The following is a 16,111-nucleotide window of genomic DNA, read 5'->3' on the forward strand; positions in this document are numbered from 1 at the left end:
CCCCTCGATGGGGGTGACACCCGCTGTGCAGGTTCTGCCGTCCCTCGGCAGCCTCCTCCTTAGATCGGAGCTGCCCGCCCCGGCTGTGCGGCAGCCTGAGCCTCCCGGTTTACGGGCACCACGTTGGTGCAGAGTAACGCGATTATACGTTCACATCAATTCGTGTAAAGCTGGCAGCATCCTCGGCGAATATTTTTGTACCTGCGGTTTCTAAATGGCATTACTGTTAACAGCAATGTATCATCATTACCAGCCGGGCTTTAGAGGATGCACGAGCAAAGTGTGATATTACTTAAACCTCTGCAAGCACTGTCTGATAATTAACGAGGCGCGGGCTGGCTATGTTTTCACCTTACTCGGTAGCGAATAACGCAATGCAATGGAGCTGGTTTTTGGTTAAAATTCCCCAGTAAGCCGATCCCCCCCAGGTGAGGACGGCTGTCTCCCCACACGTGTACGACAGCACCGTGGGCCGGGCGCCTTGTGCGGGCCTTGTTCTTTCTGCCGAAGCAGCAGGCAGTGCCGGGTCGGTGCCGGAGGTGAGATCCCGCCCAGAGGAGCCGAGGGGCCCGTCCCAGACCGCGGCCCCCCAGCCCTTGCTGGCCGATGTGTTATTTGATTTTTGGGGTCTCATCCTGCAGCTGCTTTGGCTACAGTCGTGCCGTTATGTGTTAATGGGGGCCAGAGCTGGCAGCGGGAAGGGGTAGCAGAAGCAGGCATTTGTCTTGCTGTCCAGTAAGCCACATAACAAATATCGATGCCAAGTGTAATCCTGCTTCAGTTAAAACTGTTGCTTTGGTTTGTCATCATTCATTGTTCGGAGTACAGCTGCTTAATGACAGGATGTGGGAAATGAAAAGGGTTTTTTTTTATGTCCTCGTAGACTTTTTAAAATAAAAATTCCTGAGCAACGGAGGGAAAGAAGGCGCTCGCAGAGAAATGCCTGGGTTTGAATGCCAAGACGCAGGCTGGCCGGAGCGAGCCTCCCCTCAACGAGGCTCAGGAGACGGAGGTTTGCTCTTCACTTTAAAAATAACCTGCTGTGTAAAGCCGGGCAGTATCCACGCCTCGGCTTTGTTTGCTTACGTTGCACATCTGGCGCAGCGCGCTCTGCCCAGCGCCTTGCAGAACGGGACCTGCGTTTGGTGGGGAGAAATGAAAAATAAAAGACAAATGCCACGTATCTGCGTGGGGCCACTTCTTTGCAAAATGCCCTGTGTCCAATTAAGTTAGCAAATGTTAGATTGCCATCCTAAATATAGGGGAACGGAGGGCAGTGTCCATACGGATTATGAGCAAGTGGATGAAGTCTGAGGAGGCTTCCTTAAGCCAGTAATGGAAGAGACAACCCCAGCCTGCCGAGAGCTGGGGTGCCTTTTTCATTTTCGGCTCCATTTTCATAATGATCTTTATTTTTATACAGGCCACGGAGGGGCTCCACCCCTTCTGCACGCTAATTGCTGCTAGTTGACGGTGCAGAATTACCGCGGGCGTGTGATCTTGGCTCTCGGTGGGAGCTCTCTGACCTGGGAGCGCTGCGCATCGCGTAAGCAAATAGGGCGGACGAGGGGTTTGGTGGGAGACGCGTTTCATCCAGACTTTAAACTCATTTCTGGCAGGCACGGCCCTTGAAGAACCACCAAAGGCTGGGATGTGGCCAACAAGTCTGCATAATTGCTAGCCCATCCCCTGCTTTGCTGTGCCTCTAGAAATATTCTCTCTCCTCCTCTATGCATATTTATTAAGCCTTGTCCTGAACTGTGTGAAATCAGTGTGGAATTTGCCTGCGGTTCCTCTCCGCCGGCCCAGGGCTTCTCAGCAGCGTGAGCGGAATCGGAGGAGGTGCTGGGGTCGGGATGAAGCCGCTCCTGCTTAGCGGAGGGGAAAAGGAGAGGAGCCGGGGCGCTGCGCTCTGCCCTCGGCGCTGCGGGAGGGACGGGAGCTGCTGAGATCCCGCCGGGAGCTCCCCGCATTCCTGGCATTTTCACGTTTTACCATCTCAGATAAATGTCACTCTTTTTTTTTTAGGATTATTTGATATATTCTTACAGTAATCTATTACCAGATCACCGCCATGCTCAGCACCACTCTCTCGGCCCAAAAGCTGTTAGTTTTTTTTCTTTTTTTTTTTGTATCCCTTGAAAATCTCTATTTCCAACAAGCCTACTGTTATCTCACTTTTGCTATTTTAAGTTCTGTGGCACAAAAAGGCTGACTCACAGAAAGCCGTGTTGTAGGAAATATTGGCTCAGCTGAGGAAATAATTCTCAGTTCATCCTTCCACCGTGTGCTGTGGGGTTTTTTCTGTCCCTCTTTTTTTTTTTTTTTCTTTTCTTTTTTTGCGTGTGTCTGTTGGTCTCACGTTATGGCGCACATCCAGCACTGTGAAAGACTCAGAGCAACTTCTAATGCGCTGGTCTACCCAGTCAAATGTCTCTTTCTGTATATACCCCGAAGCGTTTTATGTACCTGTTAGAAATGTTACACAGGATGCTCACAGCTCGTAAAATTTGGTCTCCTATTGGAAATGTTTTGTGGAAATACGCTGCTTAATCTACTGCAGCCGTTCACAGTTAATGTTGTCGCGGTGCGCATCGGAGGGGGGGAAGATTACCACCGGCTCAGGGAAGTTTGATACGTTATCAGAAGTCCTCTAAGAATAAAAGTGAAAGAAATGGATGTTCAACAAAATGTAGATAATTGACTAAAAAGGGGGAAATATGGGAGGCCCGGGCGAAGCCACCCTTCTGGCTGGACTTGGGCTGCAGTCGGCTCCTTCTGATGAGTGCCTGCGAACACCCCTTCACAGCTAAGGGACTGTGTAAAATAAATCCGGGGTGTGCTTTCATCGAGTGTTAAGCACACCAGTGATGTGCAGTGGAAGACGAGGCTGGAGGGCCAGGACGGAATCCGAGCCCAGCGGGGCGGGGGGGAAACCCCAATAACTGCAAAACCTCTACTGACTTCAAGGGCTTTAATCGCCGGAGCAAGTTGTGGAATAGCGTACTGCCGGCTGTGCTTTGGCACTGCCATGTACTCATTCATTTTAGGTCTAATATGCCAGACAATAATGCTTCGCGTCTTGTGGATGTGGATATAGCATACCTATCTACAGGAAAGCAGCTGATACCAATAATATAACAAGAAGAAAAATCAGGGACTTTTGAATGTACCTATTGATATTTTTTCCCTCAACCTTTTTGACAGTATCATTAGCAAAACCTAATTGGGAGGTGGTTTTCAACAACTGCTGTCCTCAGGACATAAAGAATAGCCCTCACATAAATAACATTAGCATCTTTAAAATACTTTATAAACACTAATTTACCCTCCCAATTTTCTTGTGAGATAGATAATGATGTGTTAGCAATAATATCATCAGCACTAGTAGCTGTGTTAGTCCTCTCTTTTTATAGAAGGAAGCTACTAAGCAGCCCGCTGAAGGCGGCCTGAGGAGGCTGGCAGGGCTCTGATCAGGGAGCAAACAGCCCTGGCGCACGTAAAGAACCTGAACGATGCAGGTCAAATGAAAGAAAAGCTGGGCTTTAAGTAGGGGCAAGAAAAGGGAATCCTCTTCAAGCTGGCTGGATTCCTGGGCTGCCAGGAAACATTAGAAGAGTATGTGACAGAGATAAAGGTAAATACCGAACAAATATTATACCTTTTGTACCTTTATTTACCCTGCAGTAATTACACCGAGTAACGTAGATTATATTATGAATCACGATGACACTTACAATACTGAATTTTTGCAACCACATCCTGGCCCTGTGAGATAATCCGTTCTGATCTCATACGAGAGCCAGATACGTCTTGCTTGAAACTTCAGAGGTGGGTGATAGCGGCTGGCACACACCCTTTTTCGTAACCTCGTTAAAATAAAACAAGTTTGGATTTGCTTAGCCATTGAAGGATGTAACATCTGAGTTACCAGCCTGCTGTGAAGGGAGCTCTGCCATAACCAGGGAGTTAACAGGGCGCTCTTCAGTATTTCTATTTGAGAAGTAACATTTTTTTTTTCCATTTTGAGAGATGTGGATATTTACATATCCAACTGCAAAAAAAAAAAAGGAAAAAAAAAAAGTTAAAACAATCCTTAGAGAGCGATGAAAGCCAAAAAATAAATTTGTTCCCATGTCTCTAACTCAGCTCGCTGTGTCTAACCTAATTACCACAGGAACTCGAGGCAGCCTGGTCTTGCGTTGCTGGGTGTGCTCGCAGAGAGGTTGTTTAACAACAGCCTGCCTGCTGTCATGGTATCTGCCGTCAGAGCATCGCCTCTCACGGAAACAACCCCGGTTCGCGTTGAAACTACAGCTCTGCACCTGCGATAACTAAACCCACCGGGGTCAGTCCACGATGAGCAACATGTTGCTTTCCAGAGTCAGGTCCATATCAGCATCTTTCCGTGTTGTTCGCTCATTTTTCTCTTCTCCGCAATCATGCGAAACATCCACAAATCCTCCTGGGGCCAGATTCTGGGTAGCAAAGGATGATCTTTAGGCACTAATCCTGCCGGCTGGTGGCCCCGGGACAGCTTTCACTTTGCCCTCCCTCTTGTGCCAGGAACCGCTTTGGGAGCCCCAGGGGACGGCGGCATCCTCTGCCCTCCGCGGCAGCCCTCTGTGGCCCCCAGCAGCAGCACAACCCATTGTTTGTCCTCTCCAAAAAAAAAGGGAAAACGTGCCCCAGTGGGAGCGGCCATTCCCCCGCAGAAGACAAGGTGCAGGAGCCCGCGCTCGAAGGGAGCTGAAGCAGCGGACCTCCCTTCTGTGTTTCTTTCACTTTTCCTTTAAAAATATGTTCCTCTGGCACTGATTTGGAAGCTCTCCTTGGTGCGGCACGTTCACACGCATGTTTGTGCTCCTCTTAAAGCCTTTAGGGTATGCTGGGCCTCTGGGGAGGAGGTCAGCAGCAATGAGACAATAAGGCCAGTGGCTTTGTTTGATGAATATCCCCATCCTGCAGCAGCAGTTCTTAACTTTGTCGTCTCTGAGCTACGTTATTTCTTAGGGGCCTGCTGGTAGTTTTTAAAAATTAAAGCGTGAAATCGCCGCTGTGGAGAAGGGCCAGGAGGAGCAGCCCGCGCCCCGCTGAAGCTCTGCGTACCAGGGAGATGCTAGCTGCCTCCCACGTCTTAACACCGCCGATTTACGGCAGCACTCAACGTGCTCTAAGGAGCGTAACTCGTGTCCTGAAATTTCTGAAAGAGCCACTTCATGGCTTTGGATCACGCAGTTCATCAACTGTCTATGAATGAGGGACTATTCACCTGGTTACGCTGTTCCTCTGCTCCTGCTGTTTATTCGGGGAAGCAGAAGCCTCGGAGATCGATCTGGGCAAGTGTATCAATGAGACGACTGTTTTGGGATCGAATCTGCTCTGCCTTATGGAGTTGCACAACGTATCTGCGCATGTATACTTTAAAGCAACTGATGAAAATAAAAAGTAGCGCGACAGGCATGTTAATCACCAACGTGTTTGTTAGATGGTTTTTACCATGTGTCCACTGATCAATTACTGATGGATTTGTATGCCAAGGTAGTGGCAGATGCTCCCTACTCAGAAACAGGTCCCTTTCCCAGCATGTCCTCTCCTGTAGAGAGTTGTTGTCAGGAGCTGCAAGAAGAATAAAGCCAGTCCCTTCAAACTGGTGAACTTCCATTTCCTTTCTCTATATGCACTATGCAAAGACAAACAATTTAGAGGGTTTTTTTTAAAACTTGCTATCTTCCTCACATTAAAGGAAAAAATTAGTTTTAGAGCATGAAAGCCACTGGCCTTAACTGTTCAGTGCTCCAGACTGGGAGCTCGCAGAGACAGGGAGGTCACGGGGAAACTGCTAGGGTGTGGGTGTCCCTCTCCCTCCTCTTTCCTAGTTTCTTGTGGCGTAGCAGCATTATTAGGACTAAAGGTGCCTTTGTGGTTTACATTAATCCACTTTGGGACGCAAATGGAAAAAAGCATCTTCGTGGGGAATGGGACCATCCGTGTCGGGAGCCTGATTCCAGCACCTGCAGCCAGGGTGCTCCCGCGCTGGGAGCCTAGCCGTTTTCTAAGTCAACGGGGTTTTAGTCCCGCTTGTTTAAATATCAGGTTTAACTGGGGCTTGCCTGCATATCAAAGGCGGCATGGTAATTTTTACGAGGGAAAGGGTTTGCCCCGGTGCTGGCCAGACTTGTCCCTGCTCTCCCTGTTGCACAACGTGGTGCTGAGTCACCGCCGTTTCTCACCCAGCAAGTGCTTGCGTTTTCTTCGTGCTGTGTTTGCACAGGATGGGGTCCCGTAACACGTGCCGTGACTGAGGGAGCCTCTGCGTAAACAGGAGCTAAAAATGAACAAAGAGCCTCCCTGGCTTGCTGGTGGGCGCTGCCACGCGTGGCAAGTTGCACTGTGGCACCTAGATTGCGTGGTGGACTGGGCTTGAACTTGCTTTTCTGCAGTCAGTCGTCCAGTTCCTACCGATGTACTGGCATCTCACTTGGCCTTCAGTCTCACCCCAATCTGCAAAAGATTTATGGATAGATATTATATAGATTTAACACAATACCATGGCTTTTATTATTTGCTGGAAAATGTTAATAAACCCCAGGTATTACAGATGCATTTTAATCCCTGAAGTGATTTTTGAGTAGAATGCATGAATTATTAATTGTTGTTATTGTTACTGCAGCGCATACCTATCTCGCAGGACACCGTGAGGATTAATTAATTCTTGTAAAGATGTAAAAGGCCATATAGGTGTCAAGGGTTATGACTAAAGTGCTTTGAAAATGGAAACCACTCCGTGAGTGCCAAGTATTATTATTTATGGAGCCCGGGCAGTGTGCTGGGTGCTGTGCAAACACCGGTCCAGTTATTGCAAATATTTGCTTATGTGTGCTTCGTAGGCCGAGCGCTCGCTGTTACAAGTAATTTCAAGTATTTTGAGGCTGTGTCTCACAAATATGGCCGTGAGAAGACTTTCCAGTAGTTGGGATGACAGAGCCACAGAACATGAGCAGCCATGTTACAAAAACGCGCTTTTATTCAAACACGTGGATGAATCAAGAGCTCAGATCCAGTCCAGTGCTACATGCAAAAGTTAGGGTTTCGTCCCATCTTTCTCGCTACTAGGAGATTTTGGGAAAGGAAACGTAACAACGGTTATTGTTTAAAAGTGCCTCTCCCGGCTCGAGGCAAAGCCAACTCCCTAAGCTCGGCTCACTCGCTGAGCAACCCGCCGTAAACCATAACCTGCTCAACTGCCCTGCGTTACCCAACATCTGTTCTTGGAAACCTCTGAAAGCGAGAGCCTCCCTCCCGTACGCGCTGGAAGCGGCCCCGGTAACTCTCACCCCAGCTGCGTATTTGGGCAACAGAACTACAAAGTCTAAAGCTCATGGTGGAAAGGCAGGCCTTCGGGCAGCCCTGTGAGGTGTTGGCCTTCGGAAAGAAAGGGAAGCCAGAACAAAACAGATGGGGTAAAATTATTAAAGCATAAATCTGCCAGAACGCACTTTGTAGATTCTCCAGAGCAGAACGTATGCTCGGGTCATCACCCAGTCGAGTACATCATCACGTTAAAGACGAGAGCCTGGCACCCCGGAGTTGTGACTGAGCATTTGGGGAACACTAGACGATGGAAACCTTCAGCCAGATGACGTCAGTTCAGCGCGTTGTCGCTGCGCAGCAGATGGACAGGAAGGCGGTGCTCGTGGTTCCCGTGGGCCAAACAACGTGCGCTGGAGGGGTTTTCCCTCCGCCGCTCCTCACACAAGCTTTCTGAACCTTACGTCTCCCGTTCCTATGCTGTGGACTTGTCGCAGCTCCTCCCATACCCCTCCTCAGGCCCCTGGGGTCCTGCGGTCCCGTACCAGAGGTCCCTGATAAGAGGTCCCTTATATTTTTCCCTCTTGCCTTAGGCTACGTGCACACTCGCATTCACCCCTCCTCCACCCACCATTATTGCTTATCTTCTTTTACCTGGGAAATAAATCATTCAGAGCATCAAGAGGTTAAACTCCTTCAGAAGCGTGGACAGATCTCAGATTATAATGTAGGAAGGTGTTAATGTGCCCTTGCCACCTTTCCCCCCCCTTTTAAAAGACCCAACTTTCAGCAAAGTGGTCAAATTTTGAAATTGGACTGGTCTTCAAAAATTACTGCATCTGTACATAGGTAAAGCAGATAACCTACACACCATTACTGAGAAGAGAAAGTTGCCCATTTGGACCATCAAAATCACGACAGAAATAAATGTTGAACAGCAAGTGGTTTGCAATTACAAATATGCTCTCTGGCTTTCTAGAGAGACTTTGGTTTCTGCACGTAACTCTGGCCTCTTCAAGCAAACGGATTGAAGGCCCAGGGCTTTCTCAGAATTAAATGATTTTACAATGCAAAAAAAAAAAAAATCTGTTTTCTGCAAGTCTTTAAATAGTGTTCTTCATAAAAGATGGAAAAGTGCATGGGCCTGCCCCTGAAAAAAATGAGCACTGTGAGGAGATCCTGCACCCAGAGACCCACCCATCTGCTTTCATCCAGGCTTTGTGGAGTCGAGGGGTCCCGCCTGCTTGGGCCACGAAGCTCAGCTAGGTGAAATCTGCCTACGGTACGTCCCAGGCGTTAGGCTGAAAGCAAAATCCACCCGTAACTCCAGAACTGATGCCTTGGGACAAGCATAATTCTCCAGCAATGCCGGGCTCTGTCCACAAAATAAAAAGAAAAAAAAAAAGAGCTACATTTGTGGCCCATCTCTCTACTTTCCCGTTTCGCCAGCCGCAGTAGAAGCCAAGGTCTGCAGAAGCGCGGTGATGCGGAGGCCCCATCGGGCAGCATCCGACCCGGGCTCGAGCGCGTGGAGAACCTTGGCACCGGCGGGAACGACATCTGATGTTGCCGTCGGGTCCGTGTGTGGTTTCTGGTCGGTCATCGGGACTCTGCGTGAGTGCCAATGTCCGGACGTGAGAGCGCTGGAGCAACGCTCAAGAGCGTGAAACGCTACAGCAAAAACGTTTTCAGATGGGAAGGACTGCCTGGTGATGGACGTGTTTTGACTGACAAAGCTGGCTTTAAAAAATATACAAACCTGCGACATAAATGATAGCATTTCGAGTCTAAAAACGAGCAGCACCCAGGCGGGACACAACGTCATTACTGTGGAGGATCGCTGTCCTTACATAAAGCCGCAGGGTGGACGCGGTGGTGGGGCCGGGTCCCCAGCGCCAGGCACGGCTGCTACAAAGAAGAAGGGAAAACGCCAGCGTTCAATCCCGCATCCACATAACCGCGCGGGGCAATTAATGCCTTTCCTAGGAGAACTTCCAGGCCGGGGCCCGCCGCGCCCCCGGCTCCCGCCGCCGGTGCCCCGCAGCCGCCGGCAGGCCCGGGCGGCCTCCCCTTCCTGTCAGGGCCCCGGGCGGCCTCCCCGCAGCCGCCTCCCCTCACGCAGGCCCGGCCGCCGCTGCGCCTGCCCGGAGAGCGCGGGGGGGGAGAGCGGCAGGCAGGGAGGGGGTGCCCCGGCCGCCGACCCCCGCGCTGCCAGGGCGGCGGGCTGCCTTCTCCGGGCGGCCGCCGCAGGCCGGCCCCGCTCCTCCTCGCCTGGCCTCGCCTCCCGGCTCCTTCCCCGCTTCCCTCCCTTCCCTGCGCGGCGGCGCCTTCGCGGGCGCCCATTTCCGTGCGGCTGGCCACCCGCTCCCGCGCGGGGCGTCTGAGGGCCGCTGGCTGCTCCGAGCCGCTTGGCTCCTTCCCTTAGTAACCGCTTCCACATTCTGCCTCGATCCCTCCTCACTCGGAATCACACGCACACACATATTACTTTTTTTTTTTTTTTTTTTTTTTTTTTCCTCCCCCCTCCTTCCTCGGGACTTAATCTCCAGCCCCCCTCCCCGCCCTCCCCTCCCCCCGGCCGCTGGCTCGGGATATAATTGAATATCACAGCGCTACTCGCTGGGTATTTTTTTTTTTTCCTTCCTCCTGTGTGTGGTGGTGTGTTTCCCCCCCCCCCCCTTTTTTTTTTTTTTTATTTTTTTCTCCTCCTCTTGGTGTGGACACCTCAGCTTAAAAAAAAAAAATATATATATATCTATCTATCCATCTCTCTCGATACATATTCCTCGTGTACACAGACGGGCAGGCGCGGAGAGCGGCGCGGATGTGTGTGTATGTATACATGGCTGTATAAAAAAGCCGGAGGAGAGACAAACGAGGGTGAATTTCTGGTGCCTGCGCTGCCGGGGAAGGGGGCAGCCGCCGCTCCGCCGCCGCTCGCAAGGTAAGGACCGGGCGCTGCCCGCCGAGCGCCGCGGGGCGGGAGGGGGCCGGGGGGGCACGGACGGACACACGGACACGGGGGGGGGACACACACACGCGACTGGGGGGGGGGGGGGAGGGAGTCCCTGTTTGTGGCGGTTGGAGGCGGTTGGGGGATGGGCACCCGCCTAATGCACACCCCCCCCAACCCCCCGTGTTTTTTTCCTTTTGATTAATTAACGCTTGCGGGCTCTGCGCTGCGCGCGGGGTGTATTTTTAATTTTTTAAGCGCCCTCCCCCCACCCGGCTTCGTTTTATTTTATTTTTTTTATTTTTAAGGATTTAATCGGGGTGGGGGGGGGGGAAGGGAAGCGGCCTCGGCAGCGAATGGCACACGGGAGCCATGGCGAGCGGCCTATTTTTAGCCCGATTTGTGTGAAGAAGCGCCTTCCCCTCCCCCCCCCCCCGCATATTTACTTATGGGGGGGGAGGGGAAGGTGGGGGAGGGGAGCCGGGCCGGGCTGGGGGCCAACTCCGCCGGGTGGGGGAGGGTCCGCCCCTCCCCCACCCGGCGGAGTTGGCCCCCAGCCCTTCTTTGGGGGGGGACCCACACATTATTGAGCAATTTTCCCGCAAAAGTTGAAGGTGGAACGTGAAATAACCCGGTCTGGGGGAAAAACAACCTTTTTTTTGTTTGTTTTTTGGGTTTTTTTGCACTTCCCAGGGGCTCCCTCTACCCGGGGTTTCTCCCCCCCCAAGTGCAAACTGTGCATTGCATCCCCTTAGGCTTGATGCAATGTATACATTGTCTTGCTAGAGGATATAAGGTCCTGCAGTAGCACGGCATGGGGCTTGTTGTTATTGTGGTACCCCCGAAGGGGTTAAATTTATCGTGTTCTTCCAGGTGAATTTAATCTTTCATCACCGAATTTCCTTTTAAGGCAGCTTGAGAGGATAAAAGTCCCCCCCCTCTGCTCGTCTTTTGCTTTATCCCCTGAAACTTTAGATGTGCTTTATGGCAGAGGCTTGTTGCTGCAGATGACACGTGAGTCTGGAGGAAAGTTTGGTTTGTAGGTCGCTGTGTAGGAAAGTGAAGTTTGCTAGTGAAGTTTTTACTACTCTCCAGTGTGCTCAACTTCCTCCTTTTCCTGTCTGTGTAAATCAAATTCCGAAGTGATTTATGGGGGGGGATCACAAAACGTATTCCTCCTTTATTATTAAAGCATGAGAGGCATGGTCAGGAGAACAAAGTCTTTGTCGCGTAAAGAAAAAAAATATATTGTGGGCTCGTCTGGTTCTCTTTCCTGTCCCGCGGTGCGAAAATAAATGTCTGGGGATGTTGAGCGTATGAGCAAGGTCCTTCGGCGTTGGCGGTCTCTACCCTTCGGGTGTTCACCGAGGCTGTGGTTTGTGCCCTTTGGAGGGAGAGAGAGGGGAGCGTTTGCGGAATCGATGGTTTGGGGTGTGAGTTGTACCCCGGCTTTCGGGCGCTTTGGGGCCCTCGTCTTGCTCTCGGCAGCCCGAAGGCTCGTCCGCATGAGGCTCACGCTGGATTTGGGGCCTTCCTTTGGACTGGTGTGTGTTAACTGTCTTTTTCAGAATACGTTTCAAACGAGGACTGATCCTGCAAACTCTTTTATGTGCCCTTGAGTTTAAGTAAGCGGGTACGTGGTCGTGGATGAGCGTATGAAGGGTTTTTCCTCTTAGCCATGGTAAAAACGGGCCGCGCTGTTACGATGGTGGTGCTTAGGGTGCAGGTGCTGCCCTGTAAATGATCATAGCAAACTTTCTGTGCTTTCTTGTAGTGATTTCCCCCCCCCCCCTTTGCTTTTCGTGAAGATCTAATGGAATACAGCATATTGTATTATTTACCTAAGCTCACCTGAGCCAGTACACTGCCGCTGTCTGAAGTTTTCTTCGTGGAAGGTGGATTTGTCTCCATGAGAACGGGGCTCGTGTGGTGCTGTGTCTTGGGAACCTGGTGGCACGCCTCCCAAACTGTTATTGAGAACACCTGGACAATACTTAGTCCTCACTCCACGAGGAAAGGGGAAGGAAATGTAATTTAAATGCATGAAAGCAGTTGGGGTTTGGCTTTTGGGCTTTTTAATTATTTTTTTTTTTAAGACTGTGCAAGAGTTTATGATTTTTGCTCATTTAAACGTGCACAGCCATAATGCGTGTGCGTAGCATAAAGAATGCAATAATTACAGGAGGTTCTGTTGCTTAAGCGTTTTTTCCCCCCTTCAAACAGGTAGTTATGACTTTTTTTTTTCCCGCCTCTGTGAGTTTTTTTTTTTATATGGATACTTCTTCCAGTTTTACTCTCTATATGGTAATTATTGATGTTTGTGTAACGCTTTGAAGATGTAAGGCACGGTATAAGTGCTCAGTACCCGACAGCAGTACTTCATAGTCATTTTCCCATCATGAAAGAGTTTGATGCTAAAAAGTGCTACAGCCCTAGGCATAAAGAGGCTCTGGATGGATTAGGGGAAATGGTCAAAATTGCTTATAATGTTGTTTTCAGGTAATATTTTTTAGTTAGGAAGAACAGATCTGAATAATGTGAAGCAAACTCAGTTATTTTACTTAACTTGATTTTGGTTCTGGAATTTAATTTAACATGGACTTTGCATTTGAGTCAGAATGTGTTTGCTGTTATAAATTTTGTAGCGGCAGTAAAGACCCACATCCTACAAGGATGTAATCGTGCAGAAGTCAGGAAGTCCTGTGAAGAAACACGCACAACTTTGTGAACATCAGTGGTCTAGTTCGGTTGAATAAGCTCTGCAGATGTCTCTGAAGTTGCTCACAGAAGCGAAATGTGTTTTGTGTTAGCGGCGGGCAATAGGATCCGAATCTTTCATGACACCGGTACTTTTTTGGTATCGCAGCACTGCATAGTGTTTTGGGGAAAGCTGGGGCAGGCGTGACACCTTGCCTTCACTAATCCTGTTCCTCGGCTCGGCCGGGGTCCCAAGGGATAGCCACCCCCCCAGTTTTTGCTTCCTTCGCCTGTCTCTTCCATCCCGCCCTGGACCCGCAGCCGTTCAGGACTGTGGCGCCCGTGTGAATTTTGACACCTTGCTGGAGAGGATGCTACCGGCCAGCGGAGGAGAGACAGACGCAAACCTGCCGCCAGCTCTTTCCCTTCTGAACCGGGATAGGGAGGTCGTAGAGCGGTCCCGTCTCCCTTTCGGAGAGGAGGGCAAGGAGAGGGTGTGCTGCAGGACTGTGTTGTGTCAGTACTCAATATTGCGATACCGAAATGTGTCATACTGAAGTACAACTCCTTTTCAATCTAGTTCATGTTGTTTATGTTGAGAACTGTGATACTGTTATGTGTACTGACCGTCCTTCGTGTGCGTGCGTTTGCGCGCGGAGTATAGGCTGTAATAACGGCTACGTATTTAAAGCCCTAAACATCAGCTCATGCAAGTAGCTGCAGGTTGGGTGAGAAGTGAAAGTGTGTATGCACGCTCTGTAATTACGCCTGTTCAGCTCCTCCAAAAAGTGGCTACTGCGAGAACATACTCATTGCATGCTCATTTTTAAATATAAATTTCAGTGTTTATGTTAGGTGAAGAAGTGTCAGAAGTTTTCCATTAGGAACTATGATTGGCAGCTCTTTTCAGCGTTTTTGAGTTGCGTTGCAGCATTCATGTAATACCTTCAAATTAACAGGTGATGAAGAAGCCGTTCTGATGTTCCTGCTGCTGATGGAGCTACCCCTGTCCCAAATCCATGCAACTTTAAGCACTGCGGTATGAAGTTAGGTGGTCTTAATTTCTGTAAAGTAGCTTAATGGAAAGAGTGGCTTTGCTAGGAAAAGGTTCATCCAGTGATCCCAAGCAGAGTAGACGGAGACCGCTTTATTCATCTCATGATTGGTTTCCTCCGAGATAATGTATGACAATGAAATGAGGAATAAGAAGTACCTTTTCAGATGAAATTGTAGGGGAATAGATTGGCTTTCTTTTAATTTCGCAAAACTGAATTAGCTAACTTGAGGTAAAAAGTAGTGAAGACGAGGCAGCGTAGTTGTCACTTCATCCGAGTTGATGGGTTGAGTGAAAAAGTACGGAAGTCTGGTCTAGAAATCGCTCTGCCAGTTTGTGTGAAAACTGCGAACTCCTTCTCCTCGTTAGGGTTCTGCCTTGTGGTGTCTAATCCGAGATGAGAAGGCCCTTTTCTTCCTTCTCGTAATGAAAACAAAGCTGAAATTGTTTATACAAAATGCCCTGGAGTCTCCATGGCCGCGGTTGGGCTGGAAGTTGAGTTTTCCTTTGGTTCTGAAGGATCTGTAGAACCGTAACTCAGCTTATCTTCTGAAATACTGATTTTTAATACTTTACCACGTGGTTTTCTGTGACCTCCTTTAGACTCTCCTTCTTATATCGATAAGGAGCCTTAAAAAAATTCTTCCTTGATAAGAAAGAAGTGGTCATTCCAAGCCGGAGGATGTGTAACCGCAGGGGAAAATGCACGCACCGGTCGGGTGCGCAGGATCTAGCTGGCTTGGCTAGCCAAGGACTGAAACTGCAGGTGCTGCAGCTTACCCCTGCTCGCTTGCTTTCTGGGATGGCTGATGGCTAGAAAGACTTTTGAGAATATTTTCTGACCTGTAGAAATAATAGTAAAAAGGCTTGGTGAATTGGTGTAGCTTTCTGAAAAACCTCCTGAAAGAACCTCCAAAGCGACGAGGAGGAGTTTTACAGAATTGCCTCGGCCAGCGTACGCGGCATCTTTCAACGAGTCTGGGTCTTTGAATGTAAGCGTACGTGGCGTAATTCAGTGCTGTGCAGAGATAGATACTAAGGTCCTTCTGAACAAGTTAGCTCGAATACCAGAAGCAGCATACCGAGGTATGCTGTCACACTAACCCGTCCTTTTTCTGGGACGAGCAGCGCAAGCGGCCTGGGTGTCAACGCAGTCGCGCTCGGGCCGGTTCCGTGCCCACGCGTGGCCCTTCGCCGTGCTGCCCATGGCGGGAGCGGATAGCCGGCCCCCCGGCTTCGTGCCGTCGTTCTGCTGGGCGCAAACATGACTCTTCTTAAGACTATAGACTGGCATCTGCGAAGTAAGATATTAATAGTCATATTTTCAGAGATGCTGAGTCCCCACGGTTGCATGTGAAGTTGGCAGTCTCTGTGTGTGCTTAGCATTTCTAAAAAATCAAGTCTTGCGTGTGGTTTGCTGGCTTCTGCAAACTCCTGTGAGGGTGTAGTTTCTGTTTCTTTCTGGGAGCAGTATTAGTAAAAGGCTATGTTGTGTACTCCGACTTGTGTTTGTTGTTGTAATTCTGAAGTCTCCATGTTGCAAAGGAGCAATCTTGTTTATTAGTAATGTCTAGCCGTAAAAAATCAGGATCATCCAGAGAAAAGACAGTTGGTTTTTTTTTTTTTTTTTTATTCTTTTATGATCTGAGATTCAGCTCAATCACTGTTCAATGTAAGCGTGTATTGCAGAGATGCTCTCTACAACCATGTGCCATATGCAGCCCCACTGAGTGTTACTTCAGATCACTGGAGGTGCGTTACTAGAAGTTTTAGCTGGTGTGGTGTGAGTAGCAGCCCTTCCCTCCCCGCAGCCGGGCGGTAGTTTTGCCAGCCCGGCAAGGCAGGCAGGTGGCCGTCTCTGCAGCTAATGCTGGTGCTCCTTTGAACCCATCGGTGGGTTTGGGGAATGATTCGGTCGCTTCCCCAGCTTCATGCAGCGCTCCTGCCGAACCCCACTGACATCGGGTGGATGGTAGGGTTTTTTTTATGAATTGGGACTGTGAAAGTGACTCTGGAAACTTTCCTGTTCCGTATGCAGCTACGTGCCTGCTGGCAGCGACTGTAGGGCATAGAGAAAAGATCTCTGTACAGCCTAT

The 16,111-nt window shown here is 49.7% G+C and overlaps 1 protein-coding gene and 1 long non-coding RNA gene across 8 annotated transcripts in view; one reads left to right on the top strand and one right to left on the bottom strand.

The window, feature by feature from the left end:
• Positions 1 to 3,695: 3,695 nt before the first annotated feature.
• On the bottom strand, positions 3,696 to 9,321 carry LOC148050758 (uncharacterized). Its single transcript, XR_015700468.1, has 3 exons — positions 7,500 to 9,321; positions 6,234 to 6,504; positions 3,696 to 5,619 (listed from the first exon to the last, which is right to left on the bottom strand). It is a non-coding gene; the product is annotated as an uncharacterized LOC148050758 (long non-coding RNA).
• A 713-nt stretch (positions 9,322 to 10,034) lies between these two features.
• TBL1XR1 (TBL1X/Y related 1) overlaps positions 10,035 to 16,111 on the top strand; it is a 119,189-nt gene continuing 113,112 nt past the window's right edge. For 4 of the 7 annotated variants that reach the window (XM_087739427.1, XM_087739430.1, XM_087739433.1 and 1 more), the window contains exon 1: positions 10,035 to 10,255. The gene's annotated coding sequence lies outside the window, so the exon portion shown is untranslated. Of the gene's footprint in view, positions 10,256 to 13,982; positions 14,001 to 16,111 lie in introns of those variants that run through there. The other 3 variants (XM_087739426.1, XM_087739432.1, XM_087739429.1) reach the window with 3 other exon arrangements.

The sequence above is a fragment of the Nipponia nippon genome, unplaced genomic scaffold, assembly GCF_047370975.1.
Source record: "Nipponia nippon isolate SJK-2023a ecotype South Korea unplaced genomic scaffold, ASM4737097v1 scaffold_7, whole genome shotgun sequence".
NCBI classification, from domain to species: Eukaryota; Metazoa; Chordata; class Aves; order Pelecaniformes; family Threskiornithidae; genus Nipponia; species Nipponia nippon.